Raw genomic sequence first — 16848 nt, forward strand, 5'->3', positions numbered from 1 at the left:
AACACTCTGATGAAGTCCGCGGTGGGCGGGCGCAATGCGTCAGTGGGCGGGGCCGTAACCTGCAATGTGATCTGAGCGTCTCTGTGCTTCATGAACTCTCAGGGATTGCCTAGGTGGATTAGCACACCGCTGCGGACGCATGGCTGGGTTCAGAGGCAGGTGAGCGAAGAAAACCCTCACATGGACAACCGGGAAACTCGACTGGAGGCAGCGTGGTGGGACTGGTGAGATACCGACCGCTGTTTATCCAGCAAAGTGATATGGTTGTACAAAAACGGGAACCCCTGGTGAGCTGAGGATTAAGTTCATGCAGCAGACCTGGCTACCTCTGTCTCCCCACTCTGAGGTTATCGTAGTTGGTACCGGTACCAGTGTGGTTGAGGGGTGCGTGTGGTATGCTGGGTTGTGCTTGAACGGAGCGCTCCACGTGTTATTTTAATTGTTTTTAGGATGGAGTTTTCTTGTTTATGCAAATGTGAGTATAATAAAGCAGTTTGATATTTTGTGGTATCTCCTGGGTGGTTGCATTTATTTAGTTGATGCAGATATTTTGAATCTTGTGACCTCCCCTATTTTTTGATGGTGTGGGACCATTAAGCAAAGGGTGAGTTAGACAGTGAGTGAATTTTTGATGCTGGGAGCGCTCTGCACATGCGCAGGAGCAATCTTCCCATACTGCATAGAACTCTGCCGTGCAAGGGGACGCTGGCTAGTTCTGAGGGGGTTGCCACTGCTGACCAGCACCTCCTGTGGCCCGGTGTCTCCTTCCAATCATCTGTAAACGGCCCCTCTGTAAAGCCCTGGTCGGCAGGGTTGGCGCATGCGCAGTAAGTCCCAGGGAGTACTAGCGCACTCCCATGGGAAGATGTAGCCAGTGCACGCAGTCACTTGACCCGGACATACTGCATGCGCAAGCACAATATATCCCCTATGGCACCTGGTGACCTACTTACTGCTCATGTGCTGACCCCACCGTCTAGGGCTTAACAACGGGGCCATTTACAGATGATCGGAAGGACACACCAGGCCACAGAGGTGCAGTAAGCCTATGCGCACCTCCCCACACACACAATGTGTCCATTTTCAATTATATTTAGGACTAAGGTATCTTTTAAGAAGGCACGCTTCTGTTTAGGTAAAAAAAAAGTAAGAGATGCAGATCCCGTACTTAAATATGTGTGCAGAGATCTTTTATAGGCAGAATAGTTGACGTTTGCCAAGATCCAATATCTTTTTTTTTTTTTTTTTATAAATCTCATGTATGATGAGATTAACGTATGAATGTACATACACTTTATCATTATTATTATTATTATTTTTTATTTATATAGCGCCAACATATTCCGCAGCACTTTACAAAGCACAATAAGACGACAAGGGGAACATAGATACAACTAACAAATGTATAGCAGAGTTCCAAGCAGCACAAATATTGTCACAAAAACAGTAAACATTAGGAGGATGACCCTGCCCTTGCGAGCTTACAATCTAATAGCACATACACATGCGCTATTAGCAGCGCCCTGGGCCCAGGGAAGGGCACTGTACAGCTATGGAGAAGGGACGTGGGATGAAGGTGCGGGTAGAGTAGTTCCTGGGGGGGGGGGGGGGGGGGAGATAGAGGTAAGCTGGGGAACTCGTCTCCATGCTAGAGTGCAAGCGTGAGCCATCTGCACTTGCGCATTGCAGCCGAGCTCCACTGACAAGTTCTTGTCGACAGGCTTTCGAGGGTCCAGGCGCAGAATGGTGAGGAGTAAGGGGACAGGGGAAGCCTCTTGATTATCCAGTGGCTTCCTTCTACCAAGGAAAGTAAGGGTAGTAAGGGAAAAGTCTGCTGCAAACCAACTGTCTGCGGGGGCAGATTCAGAAAAGGGACAGTGCCAGAGATCAATATGTAGAGGAAGAATTCCACTTCACCACACTTTACTGTACAGACTACAGCACATGAGAGCTCACGTGACTAAGTGACTAAGGAGCCATACTTGCTTCGATACGAATGAGCTGTCATGTGCTGTAGTCTGTTTGTACAATAAAGATTGGCCCTTTAAACTACTGAGTGTGGTGAAGCGGAGTTCTTCCTCTACTTAGGCCCCATTCACACTTAGAAGCGCAAAACGCCAGCGATTTTTGCGGGAGTGATTTTTCACTTGGAAAAATCACTGGACAGTGCAGCGATTTGTCCGCAATCGCATTTAGCGCTTCTATAGCGCTGAACCGCCATTGCTGGGAAACCGCCTGAAAATGGTGCAGGCTATGCGTTTCGCGATTTTGGGCAATTTGCGGCGATTAGCGCAAATCGCCCAAGTAAGAACGGGCCCATAGGGTTTTATTACACTATCGCTTTCAAAAGCGCTAGCGTTTAATTTTTTTGCCTATCTCGCCGGCAAAACGCTCAAGTATGGATGGGGCCTTACCCATTTGGAGCTCTACAGGTAATAAATCACGCACCTGAAACAAGCATGCAGCTAATCCTGTCAGATTTGTCATAGACATCTGATCTGCTACATGCTTTTTCAGGGTCTATGGCTAAATGTATTAGAGGCAGAGGATCAGCAGGACTGCCAGGCAATGTGCATTATTTAAAAGGAAATAAAAATGTCAGCCTCCACATCCCTCTCACCTCAGGTTCCCTTTAACCTCCCGTCCAGAGACGCCGGAGGGTGCCGCTCAGGCCCTGGTGGGCCGATTTGAATAATTTTTTTTTTTTTAAACACGCAGCAAGCACTTAATTTTTTTACAGTGTGCAGTAATTTCAAAACGCTAACAACATCACTCTGTGTAGGTTTTGACGAGCGATTATGCCAGCGTTTATATACTTTACATTGCAGAAACGCTAACGCTAAAAAATGCTGCATGACCTGCATTTGCGATTTTGGTAATCGCAATCGCTCCAGTGGAATTTGGCCCATCCATTAACCTTAGCTGAGCGTTTAGGGAAATCGCTAGCAGTTTGAATCGCTCCCTAAACACTCAGAAAATCGCTCTAGTGGGTTTGAGCCCTCAGTGAGTCTTTCCACAAGTGGAGAGCAGGAGTCTGATTATTTTTTTGTCCAGCGCATCTCTTTAGATGTGCTGCAGCCACTAGAGGGAGCTCTTCTGTATACCAGTATACAGATATGCACATCTAAAGGGATAGAGAAAAGCATTTAAAAAGTCTTTTTCTTCTTCTCTGCAATTCTGAAGTCCCGCCCTCCAGTGTATCAGACTCAAATGGGTTGAGAAGCAGGGCTGTGTGGTTCTCCCTATTGGCTGCCTGCTACATCTGTCAGTGTTACCGCATGGAGAGTGTGAGTGACTGGCTGGTCAGAGCTGGAGGTAAATACCGAACATTTTTGCTTAATTTACCGAATGCTTTAATCTTTATGAATTGCAATTTCTTGACATTTCTTAAAGTATTTACCACAAAAGTCGGTAATTTACCTCCACTAGTCGGTAATTTTACTTTTCAGTGCGGCAAATAGGTTTAGTGAATTAGGCCCCGTTCACACTTGCGTTTTGCCATGCAAACGGACCGGATCCTGATCGGATCCGGATCCGGTCCGTTTGTATCAGGCATGCATCAGGCTGCCATCCGGATCCGTGGGCAAAAAATAGCGAAATTTAAATAAAAAAATGTTGGGGTCAGCAGAAGGTGCACCTGGTGCACCTGTAGAATCAGGTTCCTCCGCTGTAGGCCTCACCTCCACCTCTGACATTCTGGCAAACAGCTCCAGCACGTCTGTCACTGCTGCTCCACTACAGATATGCTGGGCCCATGTGTCTCCATCCGAAATGGCCGCTTGGATACGCATAGGAAGTGGGGTAGAACGTCAGGTGTTTGTAGGCAGTGTGTTCTGTGCCTTCCGTTTCCCATTGGTTTCTGTGTTCCGGATGGTGCTGTCAGGCTCAGGTCCGGCTCCGGTCCGGGTGCGTGGGCCGGAGATCCGGACCCAAAAAATAGCGCATGTTGGAAAAATGTCCGGAGTCCGGATCCGGTCCGGCTCCGTACTGTACGGAACGGACACGTGTGAACGTCCGCATAGCCTTTGCATTGCTATGCGGAACGTACGTTCCGTTTGTACAGTATACGGTCCAGACCGGCCCGGCGAATCCGGACAGGGAACGCTAATGTGAACCGGGCCTAAGCATTTGGCAAGGTGATCGATAAAAATCATCTGTTTTCTACATCACTGGATGCGGTAATACTTAGCAAGTTGAGGCTTGTTATGTGTTACATTTTAGAAACACTCCAAAAATGACCTGGAATTCAAATCTTAAATTACAATGCTATATTTTCCTGCCTTCAATTATCTTTTCATTATTATCAGCACAGTTAGCAAAGGAGCTTGTGGCTAATGGATATTTGTTATGTAATCAGTAAGATAGTTGGATGCAATAACTGAAAAAGAAGCAGTCTATTTTTTTGCCACTAGAGGTCAGGAGAGTAATGTGTAATTTCAGCTTCCATATGATGTAATAACACTTGAATTCAACATTGTCAAAATGTCTTTTCAATGTAAATTTGCTAATGTAGTGTACTTACACTACCATAGGTTACTTGGAGGAAAACCTAATTGAACTTAGCGTATTTTAAGGTTTAAAGAGGCCCTGTGGGGACATACTGTATAGTAGAATGCAGCAAAGTATTCAGGAATATACAGGATCTTCTCAAAAAATTAGCACATTGTGATAAAGTTCATTATTTTCTGTAATGTACTGATAAACATTAGCCTTTCATATATTTTAGATTCAAATACACACAACTGAAGTAGTTCAAGCCTTTTATTGTTTTAATATTGATGATTTTGGCATACAGCTCATGAAAACCCCAAATTCCTATCTCAAAAAATTAGCATATTTTACCCAACCCATAAAAGAAAACTGTTTTTAAAACAAAAAAGTCAACCTTCAAATAATTATGTTCAGTTATGCACTCAATACCTGGTCGGGAATCCTTTTGCAGAAATGACTGCTTCAATGCGGCGTGGCATGGAGGCAATCAGCCTGTGGCACTGCTCAGGTGTTATGGAGGCCCAGGATGCTTCGATAGCAGCCTTAAGCTCATCCAAAGTGTTGGGTCTTGCGTCTCTCAACTTTCTCTTCACATTATCCCACAGATTCTCTATGGGGTTCAGGTCAGGAGAGTTGGCAGGCCAATTGAGCACAGTAATACCATGGTCAGTAAACCATTTACCAGTGGTTTTGGCACTGTGAGCAGGTGCCCGGTCGTGCTGAAAAATGAAATCTTCATCTCCATAAAGCTTTTCAGCAGATGGAAGCATGAAGTGCTCCAAAATCTCCTGATAGCCAGCTGCATTGACCCTGCCCTTGATAAAACACAGTGGACCAACACCAGCAGCTGACATGGCACCCCAGATCATCACTGATTGTGGGTACTTGACATTGGACTTCAGGCATTTTGGCATTTCCCTCTCCCCAGTCTTCCTCCAGACTGGCACCTTGATCTCCGAATGACATGTAAAAGTTGCTTTCATCCGAAAAAAGTACTTTGGACCACTGAGGAACAGTCCAGTGCTGCTTCTCTGTAGCCCAGGTCAGGCGCTTCTGCCGCTGTTTCTGGTTCAAAAGAGGGTTCATGCTTCCATCTGCTGAAAAGCTTTGTGGAGATGAAGATTTCATTTTTCAGCACGACCTGGCACCTGCTCACAGTGCCAAAACCACTGCTAAATGGTTTACTGACCATGGAATTACTGTGCTCAATTGGCCTGCCAACTCTCCTGACCTGAACCCCATAGAGAATCTGTGGGATATTCTGAAGAGAAAGTTGAGAGACGCAAGACCCAACACTCTGGATAAGCTTAAGGCCGCTATCGAAGCATCCTGGGCCTCCATAACACCTGAGCAGTGCCACAGGCTGATTGCCTCCATGCCACGCCGCATTGAAGCAGTCATTTCTGCAAAAGGATTCCCGACCAAATATTGAGTGCATAACTGAACATAATTATTTGAAGGTTGACTTTTTTTGTTTTAAAAACACTTTTCTTTTATTGTTTGTATGAAATATGCTAATTTTTTGAGATAGGAAATTTGGGTTTTCATGAGCTGTATGCCAAAATCATCAATATTAAAACAATAAAAGGCTTGAACTACTTCAGTTGTGTGTATTTGAATCTAAAATATATGGAAGTCTAATGTTTATCAGTACATTACAGAAAATACTGAACTTTATCACAATATGCTAATTTTTTTAGAAGATCCTGTACAGTGGGATGAGAAAGTTTGGGCAACCTTGTTAATCGTTATGATTTTCCTGTATAAATTGTTGGTTGTTACGATCAAAAATGTCAGTTAAATATATCATATAAGAGACACACACACACAGTGATATGTGAGAAGTGAAATGAAGTTTATTGCATTTACAGAAAGTGTGCAATAATTGTTTAAACAAAACCTTTAGAACTAATTATTGGAACTCAAATTGGCTCGGTAAGCTCAATGACCCCTGACCTACATACACAGGTGAATCCAATTATGAGAAAGAATATTTAAAGAGTAACTGTTAGCCCCAAATTTAAATTTAAATCTCTATTGCAATGTTTTATTTAGTATTTAAGTGAGCCAAAAAGCCAATGCAGAACTAAAAAAGGAAAGGAGAGGAGCGCTCTCTGGTGCATTAACTTCTTTAATTATTGCTTCCTGCACAAGAATAATAAATGAAACGTACAATGTTCAACTTGAATAAAAAGCTCATCACAATGTGTCCAAGATGTTACATCACCAATCTGCGCCTAGGACGTCACGAAGGCGTGGAACGCCGAAACGCGTCATGACGTCCTAGGCGCAGGGCAGCTGCCGTAGAATCCTGTGTTCCAAATCCCGCTGGCGTGTTCGGATCTATCTGATCACCACTACTACTGGCCATAGTGTGGAGACAAGCAGATTGGTGATGTAACATCTTGGACACATTGTGATGAGCTTTTTATTCAAGTTGAACATTGTACGTTTTATTTATTATTCTTGTGCAGGAAGCAATAATTAACCTCTTGCCGACCGCGTCACGCCAGTAGGCGTGGCCGCGGCGGCAGCCCCAGGACCGCCTAACGCCAATTGGCGTAAAGTCCTGGGGCTCTGTTTTGCAGGAGATCGCGCGCAGGCTGCGCGCGCATCTCCTGCTTGAGGGGCGGAGCTCCGCCCCGCCTTCAGTCTCCGAGCGGCTATTGCCGCTCGGGAGACTGTTAGACGGCGTAATCGCCGTCTATTTACTCTGTGCAGCGCTGCGATCAGCAGCAGCGCTGCACTGGGGACAGCCGTGTGACACGGCTGTCCCCCTGGGGGACAAGAGAGCGATCGGCTCTCATAGGGTAAAGCCTATGAGAGCTGATCGCCATGATTGGCTGGCTGGGGGGAGGAAGCGAGGGAGGGAGGGAAGGGGTTTAAAGGAACAGCTGTTTTTAAAAAAAAAACACAAACAAAAATATTTATAAAAAAACAAACAAACATGGGGGGAGCGATCAGACCCCACCAACAGAGAGCTCTGTTGGTGGGGAGAAAAGGGGGGGGGAATCACTCGTGTGCTATGTTGTGCGGCCCTGCAGCTTGGCCTTAAAGCTGCAGTGGCCTTTTAAACTAAAAATTGCCTGGTCACTAGGGGGGTTTAGCCCTGCAGTCCTCAAGAGGTTAAAGAAGTTAATGCACCAGAGAGCGCTCCTCTCCTTTCCTTTTTTCTACACTCACAGCTACACTGACTACACTCACAGCTACACTGACTACATGCATGACCTGATGCCGTGCGCAGTGAATGCCACACAGGGCGAATGTATACAGCGGCGGAATCGGGTGGCTGGATGGGTAAGACTTTGTGGGGGGGGGACACATTGCCAGACACATTTCCCCCCAATGTGGGAAGGGGGTGTGTGTCTTATATGCAGAAAAATACTGTAACTGTGAAAAAATTAACAACCTACAAGGTGCATAGAAAAGCATGTAAATCATATTCATACTTGGGACATATGTCCACCCTTTCCCTGGAGAGTCCTGGCATATGACCCAGTACATCATGACACAATTTGTACTGCATGGAGACAGCATCTAGTTCATTATTAATATTTTATATAGTGCCATCATCTTTTGTGATTTCAAACAAAATCATAAAATCAAACAGAATCAGCTGTAGTAAGAGTAGAGGAACCTTATAAGGAAGAACAAGCTCTGCTGAGAGGCTGAGGTCGCTGGAGACAGTTTATTATTATACATTATTATTATTATGCACTTTTACATGAGCAGCTGAAAACGCAGACAGCGGAGCGGAATCTGCTACATGGAGTCATATATGTGTGCGGCTGCGGCCACGCTTACATGTGACAAGAGGCGGTTCTTTGCAGCTTGATAACCTTACCATGTGTCAAGTGCTGAAGCACATGCGCTACAAATGGTGCATTAAAGGAAACCTGAGATAGGCTTAATTAGTGTAGTAATACTTACCTGGGGCTCCTTCCAGCCTCTGGCTGCTCCGTTCTCTTTTAATCCCCCTTAGGAATCTGGCCTGCTCTTCTGCGCATGTTCAGACACGCACGCACCTCCCCCCCCCCATCACACCCCCACAGCCGTGAGCGTTCTGTGCCTGCATAGTAGTACTGCACCTGGTCGCGGGAGCGTACAGTTCAGCCTCCGGAGGCCTAATGCTGGGCATACACGGACCATTTTTGCGCCGGTATCGAGCCAGCGGCTCGATGCCGGCGCGTCACCACTCGTCTGCGTGTGCATCGATTCGGCTCATCCCCGTGGGAGCGGCTAATGAGCCGCTCGTTTCTTGCCATTGTTCTCCCCGCCGCTATCGAGCGCAGTATCGATCCGGCGTGGTATCGGACACGTCGGATATTATCAATCGAGCCATCAGAGTAGCATACCAAGCGCTACAAACTTATGCCTGCTAATTGGCAATGACGAGAGCTCCACTCGTCCTGCCCTGAGCCCCTGCAGGTCCAATCACTTTAAAGGACATTCCTGTAGGTTCCAATGAAAGTCTGGATTCTGGTTGAAGGTATTTTGGACCATTCCTCTTTACAAAACATCTCTAGTTCATTCAGGTGTGATGGCTTCTGAGCATGGACAGCTCTCTTTAACTCACACCACAATTATATTCAGGTCTGGGGACTGAGATGGCCATTTCAGAACAAACACACTGAATCCAGCGCAGGAGACTTGGGCGCACCCAGCGCCACCATAGGCCGTAATAGGAATTGCGGCTATAGCAGCACACAGGGAGTAACTTCGGCGCCGTGAGAAGACGGAGCTGAAGTTACTTTTAAAACACAATAATTCGGCTTCCAACAATTGCTGGAAGCCAAATGATTTCATTCCCCACCATCCATGACAGCCTGGAAGGGGAATAGTAGTTTTGAGCAGTGTTTAGGGTCGTTGTCTTGTTGAAAGGTCCAGCCCCGGCGCAGCTTCAGCTTTGTCACTGATTCCTGGACAATGGTCTCCAGAATCTGCTGATACTGAGTGGAATCCATGCGTCCCTCAACTTTGACAAGATTCCCAGTCCCTGCACTGGCCACACAGCCCCACAGCATGATGGAACCACCACCATATTTTACTGTAGGAAGTAGGCGTTTTCTTGGAATGCGGTGTTCTTTTTCATCCATGCATAACGCCCCTTCTTTTGCCTAAATAACTAAATTTTCGTTTCATCAGTCCACAGCACCTCATTCCAAAATGAAGCTGGCTTGTCCAAATGTGCTTTAGCATACCTCAAGCAGTTCTGTTTGTGCTGTGGGCGGAGAAAAGGCTTCCTCTGCATCACTCTCGCATACAGCATCTCCTTGTGTAAAGTGCGCCGAATGGTTGAGAGATGCACAGTGACTCCATCTGCAGCAAGATGATGATGTAGGTCTTTGGTGCTGGTTTGTGGGTTGACTGACTGTTTTCACCATTCATCGCTTTTGTCTATCCGAGATTTTTCTTGGTCCGCCACTTCAAGCCTTAACTTGAACTGAGCCTATGACCTTCCATTTCCTCAATATGTTCCTAACTTTGGAAACAGACGGCTGAAATCTCTGAGACAGTTTTTTGTATCCTTCCTCTAAAGTTTCTAAACCATGATGGTGAACAACCTTTGTCTTCAGGTCATTTGAAAGTTATTTTGTTGCTACTCTTCAGAGAAAATTAAAAGAGGAGGGAAACTTACAATTGACCCCCTTAAAGAGTAACTGTTAGCCCCCAAATTGAAATTTAAATCTCTATTGCAATGTTTTATTTAGTATTTAAGTGAGCCAAATGGCAATGCAGAACTTAAAAATCAATCTAATTTTTTTACTATGTAGCCTTTTCCCCAAGCTCCGGACGCAAAGCCGCATATCAGATACTGATGAGCATGCAGAGCATGCCTATGTCTGCCCGACCCCCCTCTCCCCCCCAGAACCAGGTGCCGATATATTCTCACCCCAAACAGATGATCGCTCTGACACGGAGAGAGAGCGGGAGCACTTCCAGCGCCGCCACCGCAGAGCAGCCGCCGCCAAGTCACATGTGAGAGAATCACATGTGAGAGAGATGCACAGCGGCGGCTGCTCTGCGGTGGCGGCGCTGGAAGTGCTCCCGCTCTCTCTCCCTGTCAGAGCGATCATCTGTTTGGGGTGAGAATATATCGGCACCTGGTTCTGGGGGGGAGAGGGGGGTCGGGCAGACATAGGCATGCTCTGCATGCTCATCAGTATCTGATATGCGGCTTTGCGTCCGGAGCTTGGGGAAAAGGCTACATAGTAAAAAAATTAGATTGATTTTTAAGTTCTGCATTGCCATTTGGCTCACTTAAATACTAAATAAAACATTGCAATAGAGATTTAAATTTCAATTTGGGGGCTAACAGTTACTCTTTAAGGGGGTCAATTGTAAGTTTCCCTCCTCTTTTAATTTTCTCTGAAGAGTAGCAACAAAATAACTTTCAAATGACCTGAAGACAAAGGTTGTTCACCATCATGGTTTAGAAACTTTAGAGGAAGGATACAAAAAACTGTCTCAGAGATTTCAGCCGTCTGTTTCCAAAGTTAGGAACATATTGAGGAAATGGAAGGTCATAGGCTCAGTTCAAGTTAAGGCTTGAAGTGGCGGACCAAGAAAAATCTCGGATAGACAAAAGCGATGAATGGTGAGAACAGTCAGTCAACCCACAAACCAGCACCAAAGACCTACATCATCATCTTGCTGCAGATGGAGTCACTGTGCATCTCTCAACCATTCGGCGCACTTTACACAAGGAGATGCTGTATGCGAGAGTGATGCAGAGGAAGCCTTTTCTCCGCCCACAGCACAAACAGAACTGCTTGAGGTATGCTAAAGCACATTTGGACAAGCCAGCTTCATTTTGGAATGAGGTGCTGTGGACTGATGAAACGAAAATTTAGTTATTTAGGCAAAAGAAGGGGCGTTATGCATGGATGAAAAAGAACACCGCATTCCAAGAAAACGCCTACTTCCTACAGTAAAATATGGTGGTGGTTCCATCATGCTGTGGGGCTGTGTGGCCAGTGCAGGGACTGGGAATCTTGTCAAAGTTGAGGGACGCATGGATTCCACTCAGTATCAGCAGATTCTGGAGACCATTGTCCAGGAATCAGTGACAAAGCTGAAGCTGCGCCGGGGCTGGACCTTTCAACAAGACAACGACCCTAAACACTGCTCAAAACTACTATTCCCCTTCCAGGCTGTCATGGATGGTGGGGAATGAAATCATTTGGCTTCCAGCAATTGTTGGAAGCCGAATTATTGTGTTTTAAAAGTAACTTCAGCTCCGTCTTCTCACGGCGCCGAAGTTACTCCCTGTGTGCTGCTATAGCCGCAATTCCTATTACGGCCTATGGTGGCGCTGGGTGCGCCCAAGTCTCCTGCGCTGGATTCAGTGTGTTTGTTCTGAAATGGCCATCTCAGTCCCCAGACCTGAATATAATTGTGGTGTGAGTTAAAGAGAGCTGTCCATGCTCAGAAGCCATCACACCTGAATGAACTAGAGATGTTTTGTAAAGAGGAATGGTCCAAAATACCTTCAACCAGAATCCAGACTTTCATTGGAACCTACAGGAATGTCCTTTAAAGTGATTGGACCTGCAGGGGCTCAGGGCAGGACGAGTGGAGCTCTCGTCATTGCCAATTAGCAGGCATAAGTTTGTAGCGCTTGGTATGCTACTCTGATGGCTCGATTGATAATATCCGACGTGTCCGATACCACGCCGGATCGATACTGCGCTCGATAGCGGCGGGGAGAACAATGGCAAGAAACGAGCGGCTCATTAGCCGCTCCCACGGGGATGAGCCGAATCGATGCACACGCAGACGAGTGGTGACGCGCCGGCATCGAGCCGCTGGCTCGATACCGGCGCAAAAATGGTCCGTGTATGCCCAGCATTAGGCCTCCGGAGGCTGAACTGTACGCTCCCGCGACCAGGTGCAGTACTACTATGCAGGCACAGAACGCTCACGGCTGTGGGGGTGTGATGGGGGGGGGGGAGGTGCGTGCGTGTCTGAACATGCGCAGAAGAGCAGGCCAGATTCCTAAGGGGGATTAAAAGAGAACGGAGCAGCCAGAGGCTGGAAGGAGCCCCAGGTAAGTATTACTACACTAATTAAGCCTATCTCAGGTTTCCTTTAATGCACCATTTGTAGCGCATGTGCTTCAGCACTTGACACATGGTAAGGTTATCAAGCTGCAAAGAACCGCCTCTTGTCACATGTAAGCGTGGCCGCAGCCGCACACATATATGACTCCATGTAGCAGATTCCGCTCCGCTGTCTGCGTTTTCAGCTGCTCATGTAAAAGTGCATAATAATAATAATGTATAATAATAAACTGTCTCCAGCGACCTCAGCCTCTCAGCAGAGCTTGTTCTTCCTTATAAGGTTCCTCTACTCTTACTACAGCTGATTCTGTTTGATTTTATGATTTTGTTTGAAATCACAAAAGATGATGGCACTATATAAAATATTAATAATGAACTAGATGCTGTCTCCATGCAGTACAAATTGTGTCATGATGTACTGGGTCATATGCCAGGACTCTCCAGGGAAAGGGTGGACATATGTCCCAAGTATGAATATGATTTACATGCTTTTCTATGCACCTTGTAGGTTGTTAATTTTTTCACAGTTACAGTATTTTTCTGCATATAAGACACACACCCCCTTCCCACATTGGGGGGAAATGTGTCTGGCAATGTGTCCCCCCCCCACAAAGTCTTACCCATCCAGCCACCCGATTCCGCCGCTGTATACATTCGCCCTGTGTGGCATTCACTGCGCACGGCATCAGGTCATGCATGTAGTCAGTGTAGCTGTGAGTGTAGTCAGTGTAGCTGTGAGTGTAGAAAAAAGGAAAGGAGAGGAGCGCTCTCTGGTGCATTAACTTCTTTAACCTCTTGAGGACTGCAGGGCTAAACCCCCCTAGTGACCAGGCAATTTTTAGTTTAAAAGGCCACTGCAGCTTTAAGGCCAAGCTGCAGGGCCGCACAACATAGCACACGAGTGATTCCCCCCCCCTTTTCTCCCCACCAACAGAGCTCTCTGTTGGTGGGGTCTGATCGCTCCCCCCATGTTTGTTTTTTTTTTTATAAATATTTTTGTTTGTGTTTTTTTTTTAAAAACAGCTGTTCCTTTAAACCCCTTCCCTCCCTCCCTCGCTTCCTCCCCCCAGCCAGCCAATCATGGCGATCAGCTCTCATAGGCTTTACCCTATGAGAGCCGATCGCTCTCTTGTCCCCCAGGGGGACAGCCGTGTCACACGGCTGTCCCCAGTGCAGCGCTGCTGCTGATCGCAGCGCTGCACAGAGTAAATAGACGGCGATTACGCCGTCTAACAGTCTCCCGAGCGGCAATAGCCGCTCGGAGACTGAAGGCGGGGCGGAGCTCCGCCCCTCAAGCAGGAGATGCGCGCGCAGCCTGCGCGCGATCTCCTGCAAAACAGAGCCCCAGGACTTTACGCCAATTGGCGTTAGGCGGTCCTGGGGCTGCCGCCGCGGCCACGCCTACTGGCGTGACGCGGTCGGCAAGAGGTTAATTATTGCTTCCTGCACAAGAATAATAAATGAAACGTACAATGTTCAACTTGAATAAAAAGCTCATCACAATGTGTCCAAGATGTTACATCACCAATCTGCTTGTCTCCACACTATGGCCAGTAGTAGTGGTGATCAGATAGATCCGAACACGCCAGCGGGATTTGGAACACAGGATTCTACGGCAGCTGCCCTGCGCCTAGGACGTCATGACGCGTTTCGGCGTTCCACGCCTTCGTGACGTCCTAGGCGCAGATTGGTGATGTAACATCTTGGACACATTGTGATGAGCTTTTTATTCAAGTTGAACATTGTACGTTTCATTTATTATTCTTGTGCAGGAAGCAATAATTAAAGAAGTTAATGCACCAGAGAGCGCTCCTCTCCTTTCCTTTTTTCTGTTTTTATCAGCATCGTTTACCACAATCCCAAAGTAAACAAGGAGCAGCACTCATTGGTGGCAAAACAAGTATTTCTGGTGACACTACCTTGTCGAGCGCAGTGGAACAACTTTAGCTGTGAGTGTAGTCAGTGTAGCTGGGCAGTGTAGTCAGTGTAGCTGTAAGTGTAGTCAGCGTAGCTGTGAGTGTAGTCAGCGTAGCTGGGAGTGTAGTCAGTGTAGCTGGCAGTGTAGTCAGTGTAGCTGTGAGTGTAGTCAGCGTAGCTGGGAGTGTAGTCAGCGTAGCTGGGTAGTGTAGTCAGCGTAGCTGGGTAGTGTAGTCAGCGTAGCTGGGAGTGTAGTCAGTGTAGCTGTGAGTGTAGTCAGCGTAGCTGGGTAGTGTAGTCAGCGTAGCTGGGTAGTGTAGTCAGTGTAGCTGGGAGTGTAGTCAGCGTAGCTGGGAGTGTAGTCAGCGTAGCTGGGAGTGTAGTCAGCGTAGCTGTGAGTGTAGTCAGCGTAGCTGGGAGTGTAGTCAGCGTAGCTGGCAGTGTAGTCAGCGTAGCTGTGAGTGTAGTCAGCGTAGCTGGGTAGTGTAGTCAGCGTAGCTGGGTAGTGTAGTCAGCGTAGCTGGGAGTGTAGTCAGCGTAGCTGGGTAGTGTAGTCAGCGTAGCTGGGAGTGTAGTCAGCGTAGCTGGGAGTGTAGTCAGCGTAGCTGGGAGTGTAGTCAGCGTAGCTGGGAGTGTAGTCAGCGTAGCTGGCAGTGTAGTCAGCGTAGCTGTGAGTGTAGTCAGCGTAGCTGGGTAGTGTAGTCAGCGTAGCTGGGAGTGTAGTCAGCGTAGCTGGGTAGTGTAGTCAGCGTAGCTGGGCAGTGTAGTCAGCGTAGCTGGGAGTGTAGTCAGCGTAGCTGGGAGTGTAGTCAGCGTAGCTGTGAGTGTAGTCAGCGTAGCTGTGAGTGTAGTCAGTGTAGCTGGGTAGTGTAGTCAGCGTAGCTGGGAGTGTAGTCAGCGTAGCTGGGTAGTGTAGTCAGTGTAGCTGGGTAGTGTAGTCAGCGTAGCTGGGAGTGTAGTCAGTGTAGCTGGGCAGTGTAGTCAGTGTAGCTGTGAGTGTAGTCAGCGTAGCTGGGTAGTGTAGTCAGCGTAGCTGGGTAGTGTAGTCAGCGTAGCTGGGTAGTGTAGACAGCGTAGCTGGGTAGTGTAGTCAGCGTAGCTGGGTAGTGTAGTCAGCGTAGCTGGGTAGTGTAGTCAGCGTAGCTGGGAGTGTAGTCAGTGTAGATGGGTAGTGTAGTCAGTGTAGCTGGGAGTGCAGTCACTAGGTGCCTCTTATATCTCAAAGCGTCTTATATGCCAAAAAATACAGTAAGTCTGTAAAACCACCAAAAATAAATGTGAAAAAAGACACAAAAAGATCTGTAAAGTATTAAGACAGAAATACTGCAAAAGCAACCATAGAATTTTTAAAGGGAAAGAAGTGGAATGTTATGCAATGGCCAAGTCAACCTGACCTGAAGCCGACTGAGCATGCATTTCCCTTGCTGAAGACAAAACTGAAGGGAAAATGCCCCAAGGACAAGCAGGAACTGAAGACAGTTGCAGTAGAGGCCTGGCAGAGCATCACCAGGGATGAAGCCCAGCGTCAGGTGATGTCTGTGTGCTCCAGACTTCAGGCTGTAATTGACTGCAAAGGATTTGCAACCAAATATTAAAAAGTGAAAGTTTGATTTATGATTATTATTCTGTCCCATTACTTTTGCTCCCTTAACAAGTGGGAGGCACATAGGCAAACTGCTGTAATTCCTACACCGTTCACCTGATTTTAGATGTAAATACCGTCAAATTAAAGCGGACAGTCTGCAGTTAAAGTACATCATGTTCGTTTCATTTCAAATCCATTGTGGTTGTGTATAGTGCCAAAAATGTTAGAATTGTGTAGATGTCCCAATATTTATGGACCTGACTGTATATAGCACCGAAATCTTCCGCAGTTCTGTACAAAATCTTGTCACCAACTGCCCCTCAGAGGGGCTCACAATCTAATCCCTACCATAGTCATATGTCTATGTATGTATCATGTAGTGTATGTATCGTAGTCTAGGGCCAATTCAGTGGGAAGACAATTAACTTATCTGTAAGTTTTTGAGATGTGGGAGGAAACTGGAGTGTTTGGAGGAAACCCACTAGAGTTGAGCCGAAATTTTCGTAATTTCGCATTACTATAATTACGCATGCGAAATTTGCGATTACGATGCGAAATTACGGTAGCGTAATTGCCATTAAAATCGTAATTGAAAATACCGTAAGCGTAATTTTCAACGCGTAATTTCGCGTTTCGTTCATGCCGTAATTTCGCATTAAACGCTACCGTAATTTCGCGTTAAACCGTAACGCTCCGTATAATGTAAAAAAGCCGCCGACTTTAAGGGTTAATAGCAAAGCCCCCTTAAATGCCAAGAGCCTCAAATTTGGAGAATATATTAAGGAGATCAGG

This window comes from Hyperolius riggenbachi, chromosome 3 (genome assembly GCF_040937935.1).
Source record: "Hyperolius riggenbachi isolate aHypRig1 chromosome 3, aHypRig1.pri, whole genome shotgun sequence".
NCBI lineage: Eukaryota > Metazoa > Chordata > Amphibia > Anura > Hyperoliidae > Hyperolius > Hyperolius riggenbachi.